Raw genomic sequence first — 11,283 nt, 5'->3', positions numbered from 1 at the left:
GGAGGCTTGTCTTTTATTGTCCGTCACGATCTCTGAGATCAGAGTCGATGTTTCTTGCTACTGTTCCTCGCGTGAGGAAGGCCCGTATTGGAGGTCGCTCCTTTATGTCTCGGGCTCCACAGCTTTGGAACTCTTTGCCTCTGACATTGCGCAGCACCTCAAACTTGCTGGCCTTCAGGAAGAGTCTGAAAACCTGGCTCTTTGCCTCCTAGACTTCTTGTTTCTGCTGACCCTGCTCTCTTTTAATCTATGTGTTGTGTTTGTCTTTTTCAGGTTGTCAATAAAGCGCCGGGACACTCCTTGAGTAGCCGAGCGCTATAAAAGACACAAAATAACATAACATAACAACTGCAATCAGTTAAGAACTACTGCCAATAATGACCACTGGTCAGGAACTGTCAGTATCAGAAGAGGGACTATTACCGGAAGGATCCTCCATTGTCTTGCCAAGTTTGATGCATCGCAATAACAGCTAGGTGGTCACCAACGACTGGTCAAGAGCCAGCGATCAACAGAAGTGGTCAATTTGGTGATGGCAACACCATAATTGAGCCGAAGCATCTCCTCTCTAGCTCTAGAAACCTGTATGCCCAAATATCGGAGATCTGAGTGGCACCATTCCAACGGAAAGTCTAGAGAAAACTCAGACACTGCGTCAGTAAGGGGGTAGAATTACGATTTGCTCCAATGTATCTGTACCCCAGATAATCTGACAAAGATAATGAACTCCCACAGCAAGGGATTTAAGTTGTGAAGCGGATCAGTTACAAATAGCGTCATGTCGTCAGCGTACAGCAAAACGGCAACCTGACGCTGAAAACATCGAAACGCACCGACTGGGTGTAGCTGACGGAGACAACAAGCAAGCGGCTCTATGGCTATAGCGAATAGGAGGGGGGAGAGTGGACACCCCTGCCTAGTGCCGCGTGCGATATCAATCGAGGGGGACAGATGGCCATTAATAAGTATTCTTGCAGATGGCTGTGTGTATAACAGCTGTACCCAAGAGATAAAAAGCCTAGGGAATCCCATGCTTTGCAACACGGCAAAAAAGTAGTTCCACTCAACCGAGTCGAACGCCTTTAAAGCGTCGAGAAAAATAGCCGCCACCGGGAAATCAGGAGCTACTGTCTGAATCAATGAGAACAAGGTCCGCAAATTGTGGGTAGTGGAGCGCCCAGGGACAAATCCTGATTGATCTGGCAATATAATTTTGGTCATCAAGAGGAACAAACAAGTGGCTAGCACCTTGGCTAGGATCTTCGCATCACAATTTATCAGGGATAGTGGGCAATATAAATCAAAAGACATGGGATTTTTACTGGGTTTTAAGAGGGACGTGATCACTACCTCCCACATCGAGAGGGGCAGAACCCCTTCACCCAAAGAATACTTCCCGAAGGACAGGAGCCATTAAATCTATGTAGCTCTTGTAGAACTCCGCAGGGAGTCCGTCTAACCCCGGAGCCTTACCATTCTTCAATGACATTATTGCTTCTCTGATTTCATCCAAATCGAAGGGTGCACTCAAGAAGGCCCTATGGACATCGCTGAGCCAGCATAGGGCGACATCTCCAAGGAAATCGTCAAATCGTACGTCCCCCAAGCTTTTTGTGGTATATAATGTGCTGTAATGGGAGGCAAAAACATTCAATATTCCCTCAGTGTCCCGACAGGCCCTTCCCTCCGTGTTAGTGACTTCCAGAACAGTGTTGTTAAAGTGTGGGTTGAGAGTAAGGACCGCAAGCGCCTTGCCAGGTCTGACACCCTCACAGTACTTTCTTGCTGACCAGTGCTTATGCCTGAACTTGGCTTCTCTCGCGGCCTCTTCTTCATATTGCGACAGATTGGCCCGAAAATCAATGTGTGCCTGTGTCGCCTCTCCCCCCACCATCCGATTCTCTAGCTCTTTCATTTTGCGGTCAAGAGCGCGTATCGTTCTTTGTATATCCCGCATGTTGGACCTGGGGTCTCCAGATCACATAGGGTAGCCTGGCACAGAGTGGAAAGGTCTAACCTAAAGGTCAAAGTGTTAAGCTTGCTTTACACCCTAAAAGTAACTCAGCGTCCATCCACCAGAAAAGAAAGAGTCTACGCCAGTTTCGAAAAATACAATTCGTTTTATAAAAGCTCTTTAAATTATCTTGCTTTGTAAATTAACACATGAGGTTGTACATCAAGCATTTCTCCCATCCATTTTTCTGCAACAAGGGATTCTCAGTAATATAACTCATCCTTCAGCTAATGTAATAAACACTTACACTTAATTCTTGAAATTATAAGCAGATTCTTGGTTACTTAGATAGTTATTCACAAGAGGAAAAACAGAACACATGTCACATTTCATTCAGTTAGCGAAAACTTGTAATAATGCAGTCTAGTTAACCCATTCAATAAAGTTAAATTAAGTGCTTGTACAGCACTGCCTGTTTTATTCCTCACTGATAAGATAAAGCAGTTAAATGTTTCAATCAGGTTCATATAATGTATTTGGGATTTCACTAAACACTGGCCCCTGTTTCACCTCTCTGTCGAACCAGCGTTAGTTTTACATCTAGAATCCTCTTCTGATGATATTACTGTCTGTGTTAGGTCGGGCTCCCTTAGCCAGTAAAAAAGTTCCTCTGGGCTATAAGAAGACCAGCCACCAGGACCTGTGGCGTCAACTCCCAATCCCAAGCACCCCCACAGCCACCAGAGCCCGGCTTACTTATAGAGGTTCTGTTGTTTGTGCAGTCCCGGCCGACACAAGCACCTGGAGACGCCACCGCGCCTCCAGCCACTCCTCTAGCACTGTTCACTCTCTTCTCTGGTCGGGCCGACTCACTCTCAGGACCTGCGCGGGAACCGGACGCTGCCGCACCACATATCAGGTGATTCCTCACAAGCTGCTCGCTCCCCGAGACACTTCCCTGAAGAGCCGCGCTTCTGAGCCTGCGCGGGAAAGAGATGCTGCCTGGCCTCTGTCTCTCCGCCTTCACTCCCACGCTCAGCAGCAGCTCCGTCGGCGCCACCATGCCAGGACTTCCATCCCGAGCACCTCAAACCCCGATACCACAGAATAGGGGAGGTCCTCACTGCTCACCCAGTCCCAGGAGGCCACGTCCCGGGATGAAGGAAAAAGCAGCCGCTGGTCAATGCTCTGCAGAGCGGGTGAGGAGACAGTCCTTAGCAGATGTAGTTCTTGTGACGGAAACGGGTAGGGGAAAGAGAGAGGGACAGTGGCTCACCGTTCCTTCCTTTACTGGGATCTCACAGAGATGTTAAACCGCACTTCCTACTGGGGGACGGAAAAGGGCAGTGCTATTGGCTCAACACCGGCCCTGGCAGTCACCAGTTATGGGTCAGTGGAAGGGTCAGTTCCCCTACTCTGGAGATAGTTGGGCAGTATTCAGATATGGAATACCTAAGCCGGGTCAGATCTAAGGTCAGGGGCGATAACAGAAGAGAGAGCGCATCCCCAAGAGTGAAGTCAATCCTCTCAGTGTACCACCTCCCTGATGTCCTAGCCTGCACTCCAGCTAGCCCTCCAAGATCACTCTAAAATGGCCGCTCTAACCTGGCCTTTATATAGGGTGGCCTCAGGCTACTAGACCCAGCTGGAAGGTTCTAGAGTGTCTCTATGCTATCCTATGGGTCCCTTCCCTGAGGTAACAGTTTTGGCAGTTACTAGCCACCATTTTGTGTAACTGAGTTTCCATTATTTTTAAGAGTCACCTAGGCCTACGATAAAAACTATAGGGTCAAGGAGTACCTAGCCCCTGGGACATCACCTGAAAATTCCAGTGGACATAAAAAACAAAGGTTAGGAGGTAGTAAGGGAACAAAAATAAATAAATCATAGGAGGGACCACCCAAAGGGCTGACAGGTCTAACATGCGTCCCTCCCAGCTGAAAGTGGGGAGAGCTACCCAACCCCTTGGGAGTCCTCATCACTAAGGCGGAAATACCTAGAGAGACCGTCTGCATTGGCGTGGTCCACTCCAGGCCGGTGTTCCACGCGGAAGTCCATTCCCTGTAGGGAGATAGACCATCTCAATCAGCCAACGAAGGGGTCGGTGGTCGGTCTGAACCAGGAAGTGCGAGCCAGACAGACCATGCACGCAACCTGGGCTTCATCCTGGATTCCTCCCTCTCCATGACCAGGCAAGTCAACAACGTCTCCTCGGCGTGCTTCAACATCCTACGCATGCTGCGGAAGATCTTCTGGTGGATCCCCACCGAGACCAGGAAGACCGTCACCCAGGCCCTCGTCACCAGCCGACTGGACTACGGCAACGACCTCTACGCCGGTACCACCGCCAAGCTCCAGAAGAGACTCCAGCGGATCCAGAACGCCTCAGCCAGACTCATCCTCGACATCCCACGAACCAGCCACATCTCCGGACATCTGAGAGACCTTCACTGGCTCCCCGTCAACAAGAGAATCACCTTCCGCCTCCTCACCCACGCACACAAAGCCCTACACGACCAAGGCCCGAGCTACCTCAACAGCCGAGTCAACTTCTACGCTCCCAAACGCCACCTCCGATCAGCCAACCACGCCCTCGCCGCCGTCCCCCGCATCCGAAGAGCGACTACAGGAGGAAGGTCCTTCTCCTACCTGGCCGCCAAGACCTGGAACTCCCTCCCTCCCGACCTGCGCCTGACCCAAGACCACCTCTCCTTCAGGAAGAAGTTGAAGACCTGGCTGTTCGAGCAGTAGCAGCACACCCCCCCCCCCCCCCCCCCCCCCCCCAGCGCCTTGAGACCCTACGGGTATGTAGCGCGCTTTATAAGTGTCACTGATTGATTGATTGATTGTATGGCCGCAACTTCTTCAGAGCCCATACCACCGCAAAGGCTTCCTGCTCAATTGCACTCCACTTCTGTTCCCGGGGAAGCAGTCTCCTGGACAGGAAGACAACAGGTTGATCCAGACCCTCCTCATTGAGTTGCGATAACACTTCCCCAATGCCATGCTCTGATGCGTCTGTCTGGACAATGAATTCCTTGGAAAAATCTGGGGCTCTTAGGACTGGAGCCTCACACATTGCTTGTTTCAATTTTTCAAAGGCTTGCTGACAAGCCTCTGTCCAGCCTACCCGTCTAGTTTGTTTCTTGGATGTGAGCTCAGTCAGGGGTGCCACGATAGTGCCATACCCCTTCACAAAGCAACAGTAGTAACCTGTGAGGCCCAGGAAGGCTCGGACCTCAGTTTGGGTCTTGGGGGGTTCCCAGGCCATGATAGCCTCAATCTTTGCCTGGAGGGGCTGCATTGTTCCCCTGCCAACCAAGTGGCCTAGGTACACTACCGACCCCTGCCCGATCTGACATTTAATAGCCTTGATTGTCAAGCCAGCCTGTTTCAGGGCCTGAAGAACTGCTTGTAAGTGACGCAAATGGTCCTTCCAACTGCTGCTGAAGACGGCAATGTCATCCAGATAAGCAGCGGAGAAAGCCTCCATCCCAGAGAGGACCTGGTTCACCAGCCGCTGAAAGGTGGCAGGGGCGTTCTTGAGCCCAAAGGGCACTACGCAGAACTGGTAGTGGCCCTCAGGCGTGGAGAAGGCTGACCTTTCCTTTGCTCCATCTTTAAGGGAGATCTGCCAGTACCCTGAAGTAAGGTCAAAGGTACTCAAGTATTGGGCAGCTCCCAGCCGGTCAATAAGTTCATCCGCCCTAGGGATCGGATGCGCATCAGTTTTGGTCACTGAATTCAGTCCCCGGTAATCCACACAGAACCTTAGTTCTGGAGTGGTGCCCGGTGGGGCAGCTTTCGGTACCAGAACCACCGGACTGGACCAGGGGCTACTAAGAAGGTTCAATTACTCCTAGCTCCAGCATCTTTGTAACTTCACTGTGGATGCTGGCCTTCACCTTGTCTGACAGCCGGTAGGTCTTAGACTTCACTGGTGGGCTGTCTCCTGTGTCCACATCATGGGTACACAGGTGGGTCCTTCCCGGGACAAGGAAGAACAGCGAGGAGTACTGCTCAAAGACCTGGTGACAGTCCTCTCGCTGCTCAGGAGTTAGGGATGGGGAGAGAATCACTCCCTCCACCGACCCATCCTTTTCCTGAGACGAAAAGAGATCAGGGAGAGGCTCGCTTTCCGCTTCCTCTGCTCCATCAGTCACCATCATCAAGATGACCTTGGGCCTCTCATGGTGAGGTTTGAGACGATTGGCATGAAGCACCCATAGGGGCAGTCGAGGGGTCTTAAGGTCCACCAAATAAGTGGCCTTACCCTTCTTCTCCATCACCTCAAAGGGGCCTGTCCAGCGATCCTGGAGGGCACTAAGCTCTCCAGGTTCCATCACCCACACTTTCTGGCCAGGCTCCAACTCCACCGGGTGAGCGTTGTGGTCATACCACTCCTTCATCACTGCTTGGCTGGCTTCCAAGTTGTCAGAAGCTTGCTTCCACACCTTAGCCATTTGGCTCCGGAAGGCCAGCATATAGCTCACCACATCCTGGGGAAGCTTCCTGGGAGACTTTTCCCATCCGTCTTTCACCAGGTTGAGAGGTCCACGCACAGGGTGCCCATACAGAAGCTCGAAGGGGCTGAAGCCCACTCCCTTCTGTGGCACTTCCCTGTAGGAAAACAACAAACAGGGTAGGAGGACGTCTCATTTCCTCCGCAGGCTCTCAGGCAGACTTCTTATCATGCCTTTCAAGGTCTTGTTGAACCTTTCCACCAGACCATTGATCTGTGGGTGATAAGGAGTGGTAAACCAGTAGGTAACTCCACACTCCTTCCACATAGCCAGCATGTATGCTGACATGAAGTTGGTCCCCCTGTCGGACACAACCTCTTTGGGGAAACCCACTCAGGTAAAGATCCCCATCAGGGCCCTAGCCACTGCAGGTGCAGTAATGGTCCTCAGAGGAATTGCCTCTGGGTACCGTGTGGCGTGATCCACCAGAACCAGGATGAACTTGTGATCAGCTGTATTTGGTGGATCCAATGGCCCCACAATGTTGATGTCCACCCTTTCAAAGGGGATGCTAACGACAGGAAGTGGTTCCAGGGGAGCTTTCAGCTTCACCCCTGTTTTCCCACTGGCTTGGCAAGATACACATGTCCGACAGTATGTGTCGGATGCCACCCTCATCTGAGGCCAGTAAAAGTGGGGGACAAGCCGAGCAAAGGTCTTGTCCTGTCCTAAGTGTCCTGCCAAGGGTATCTCATGAGCTAATTCTAAAAGAAAGGCTCGGTAACGTTGTGGGACAACCAAGGCCCGTGATGAACCGTGCACAGGTGCCTTAGGTTCACTGTAGAGGAGTCCATCCTCCCAGTAAATATGGTAATTCCCAGCAACGTTCCCTGCTGCCTGGGCTTCGGCCTGTCGCCTCAGTCCCTCAAGGGTAGGGCACTCCTTCTGGCCCTTACAAAGCTCCTCCCTGGTAGGCCCTCCTTCCACATGCCACTCAGCAGGGATAGGTAAGTTCTCCAGGGACACAACTTCCCCCTCCACGGACTCCTGGTCTACCACCGCAGGTGGCCTATCTGTCTCATGGGGTGTGGAAGCCGAGGCAGGCTTCTCCTGTCCTCGGTTCTTTCCCATTTTGGCAGCTGGCTGTGCCCTTGTTCCAGGCTCCAGCCCAAGCGAACTCCCCATCCGGGTAGTCGCGGACCTTGTGCTAGCATAGGCCCAGTCAGGTGTACCCAGCATCTCAGAATGAGTCCGGTATTCCACCTCCTTCCAAGCATTATGCTCCATATCATTCCCCAACAGAAACCGACTGGCACGGCAGGGCTTATAGTAACTCAAAGTGAACCTGCAACCCCTTCCTGCTCAAATGGAACCTCGGCCACAGGGTAGTGGCCCAATCTACCGTCAGCCATCGCGGCGGGGTGGAGTACATGTGGAATCACCTGCTCTGGAGACACCAGTTGACTCCTTACCATAGTCATACTGGCTCCTGTGTCTCTCAGAGCCTCCCCTCTTTGGCCATTGATGGTGACCCACTGCCTATACTTTGTAGTATTGGAGGGCACCTGGATCTTAGGAACCATCTCCTGATCTCCCAGGGACACTAAGGTGACACCCGCCCACTCCCCCCTTATCAAAGGGCAACTCCTCCCCGAGCACTACACTAGCTACTCCTGGGGCTTTTCCTCCAGTGGGAGGGGGTGGTCTCTTTGGGCACTTGACATCTCCCTTATAGTGTCCAACGCCACCACACTCAAAGCAGTGGACAACCCTTGGCTGCTGACTTTGGCCAGGATGAGGGTTTCTGGGCGGGATAGCCTTAGGGGATAATCCTGTTCCCTTTCCCTGGAAACTGTTTTGGGGGCCTTTTGAGAACTCCCTCATTTATCTCCCCCCTCTTTCTTCTGGGGAGCGCCCTGTCCGGTCCTTTGGAAATCCCCTCCAGTCCCCTTTGAGGACACCCGGGTACTAACCCAGATGTCCGCCTCCTCAGCAAGCTTCCGGGGGCTGGTCAGCTTGCTGTCCACAAGGTGTTGTTGCAGCTCGGGAAAACATTTCTCGAGTAGGTGCTCCTTGAGAATAAGGTCATACAACCCCTCATAGTCCCTCACCTCGCTGCCTTGTACCCAACCCTCTAATGCCTTCTTTGCGTACCCAAAAAATCCACCCAATTCTGTGTGCCTAGTTTGTGACTACCCCTAAACTTCTGCCGATACTTCTCTGGAGTCAGTCCAAACTTCTTAATCAGCACCACTTTCATGGTGGGGTAGTGGGTCTGCTCTCCCTGCTCTAGGGCCAAAAGTGTATCCCTTCCTGCAGGAGGCATGTATTTATACAAGCCACCCCCCCCCCAGTGTTTCTCCAGTATCCCATAGGCTCTTAGGGAGACCTCATAGGCAGCCAGCCACTTGGCGATGTCATCCCCCGCGCTGTAGCTGGCGACTACGTCCTTTGGTAAATAGGGTCTGGGTTCTCTGGTCAAGTCCTTAGATTCGCTGCCACCATTTGGAGAACTGGAAGTCCCTACTTGCAGGGCCTTAAAGTCTAATTCTCTGAGACTTAACTCATGAGCTAGCCTACTCTCCTCCCTTTCCTTCTCTAATTTCGCTAACTCCCATTTTAACTGTCTCTCCTCCCTCCTGTCCGCTAGTTCGGCTTCAGTCAAACTTCTCACGGAAACACTGCTGCCCTCCCTTGAGAGTGTTCTGGGACCTGTCAGTAGATTCTCCCTCTCAGGTTGGTACAACACATCTACCCCGATGATAGTGTCCCGGTCTGCCTCCTCCTCCTCCTTCCCATCTGGGTGAGCTGCCACCCACGCCCTCAAGCTGGTTTGGAGTTCCCCCTTTTTAGCACCACGCTTGAAGAACACTCCCATATTTTGACAAAATTCTCGGAGTTGAGCCACAGTATAGGTTTCTAATTCTTCCAGAGCAAATTCCATTTTGCCAATGAGAGTCCGGGACAGCCACTTGGAAGGAATTAGTTTAGAGGGTAATTAGAAGCTACCTCCACCCACCACCAGGAGCAAATTTGGAAAAACAAAAATATGATTAGGGAGTCCGCTAGGAGAAAACTCCAGGTGTAGGTCTGTGGAGTACACTACGTTACTATTGAGTGGACGCAAGCAAAGTTCTCATCCCATAGCTGCCAACAATTATGTTGGACCTGGGGTCTCCAGATCACATAGGGTAGCCTGGCACAGAGTGGAAAGGTCTAACCTAAAGGTCAAAGTGTTACGCTTGCGTCACACTCTAAAAGTAACTCAGCGTCCATCCACCAGAAAAGAAAGAGTTTACACCAGTTTAGAAACATACGATTCGTTTTATAAAAGCTCTTTAAATTATCTTGCTTTGTAAATTAACACATGAGGTTGTACATCAAGCATTTCTCCCGTCCATTTTTCTGCAACAAGGGAGTCTCAGTAATATAACTCATCCTTCAGCTACTGTAATAAACACTTACACTTAAAACTTGAAATTATAAGCAGATTCTTGCTTACTTAGATAGTTATTCACAAGAGGAAAAACAGAACACGTCACATTTCATTCAGGTAGCGAAAACTTGTAATAATGCAGTCTAGTTAACCCATTCAATAAAGTTAAATTCAGTGCTTGTACAGCACTGCCTGTTTTATTCCTCACTGATAAGATAATGCAGTTAAATGTTTCAATCAGGTTCATATAATGTATTTGGGATTTCACTAAACACTGGCCCCTGTTTCACCTCTCTGTCGAACCAGCATTAGTTTTACATCTAGAATCCTCTTCTGATGATATTACTGTCTGTGTTAGGTCGGGCTCCCTTGGCCAGTACAAAAGTTCCTCTGGGCTACAAGGGAAGACCAGCCACCAGGACCTGTGGCGTCAACTCCCAATCCCAAGCACCCCCACCAGAGCCCGGCTTACTTATAGAGGTTCTGTTGTTTGTTCAGCCCTGGCCGACACAAGCACCCGGAGACGCCACCGCGCCTCCAGCCACTCCTCTAGCACTGTTCGCTCCCTTCTCTGGTCAGGCCGACTCACTCTCAGGACCTGCGCAGGAGCCGGACGCTGCCGCACCACATATCAGGTGATTCCTCACAAGCCGCTCGCTCCCCGAGACACTTCCCTGAAGAGCCGCGCTTCTGAGCCTGCGCGGGAAACAGATGCTGCCTGGCCTCTGTCTCTCCGCCTTCACTCCCACGCTCAGCAGCAGCTCCGTCGGCGCCACCACGCCAAGACTTCCCTCCCGAGCACCTCAAACCCCGATACCACAGAATAGGGGAGGTCCTCACTGCTCACCCGGTCCCAGGAGACCACGTCCCGGGATGAAGGGAAAAGCAGCCGCTGGTCAATGCTCTGCAGCGCAGGTGAGGAGACAGTCCTTAGCAGATGTAGTTCTTGTGGCTGAAACGGTTAGGGGAAAGAGAGAGGGACAGTGGCTCACCGTTCCTTCCTTTAGTGGGATCTCACAGAGATGTTAAACCGCACTTCCTACTGGGGGACGGAAAAGGGCAGTGCTATTGGCTCAACACCGGCCCCGGCAGTCACCAGTTATGGGTCAGTGGAAGGGTCAATTCCCCTACTCTGGAGATAGTTGGGCAGTATTCAGATATGGAATACCTAAGCAGGGTCAGATCTAAGGTCAGGGGCGATAACAGAAGAGAGAGCGCATCCCCAAGAGTGAAGTCAATCCTCTCAGTGTACCACCTTCCTGATGTCTTAGCCTGCACTCCAGCTAGCCCTCCAAGATCACTCTAAAATGGCCGCCCTAACCTGGCCTTTATATAGGGTGGTCTCAGGCTACTAGACCCAGCTGGAAGGTTCTAGAGTGTCTCTATGCTGTCCTATGGGTTCCTTCCCTGAGGTAACAGTTTTGGCAGTT

The sequence above is a fragment of the Lissotriton vulgaris genome, chromosome 10 (genome assembly GCF_964263255.1).
Source record: "Lissotriton vulgaris chromosome 10, aLisVul1.2, whole genome shotgun sequence".
NCBI lineage: Eukaryota > Metazoa > Chordata > Amphibia > Caudata > Salamandridae > Lissotriton > Lissotriton vulgaris.
Note: the sequence above shows the minus strand (reverse complement) of the source record.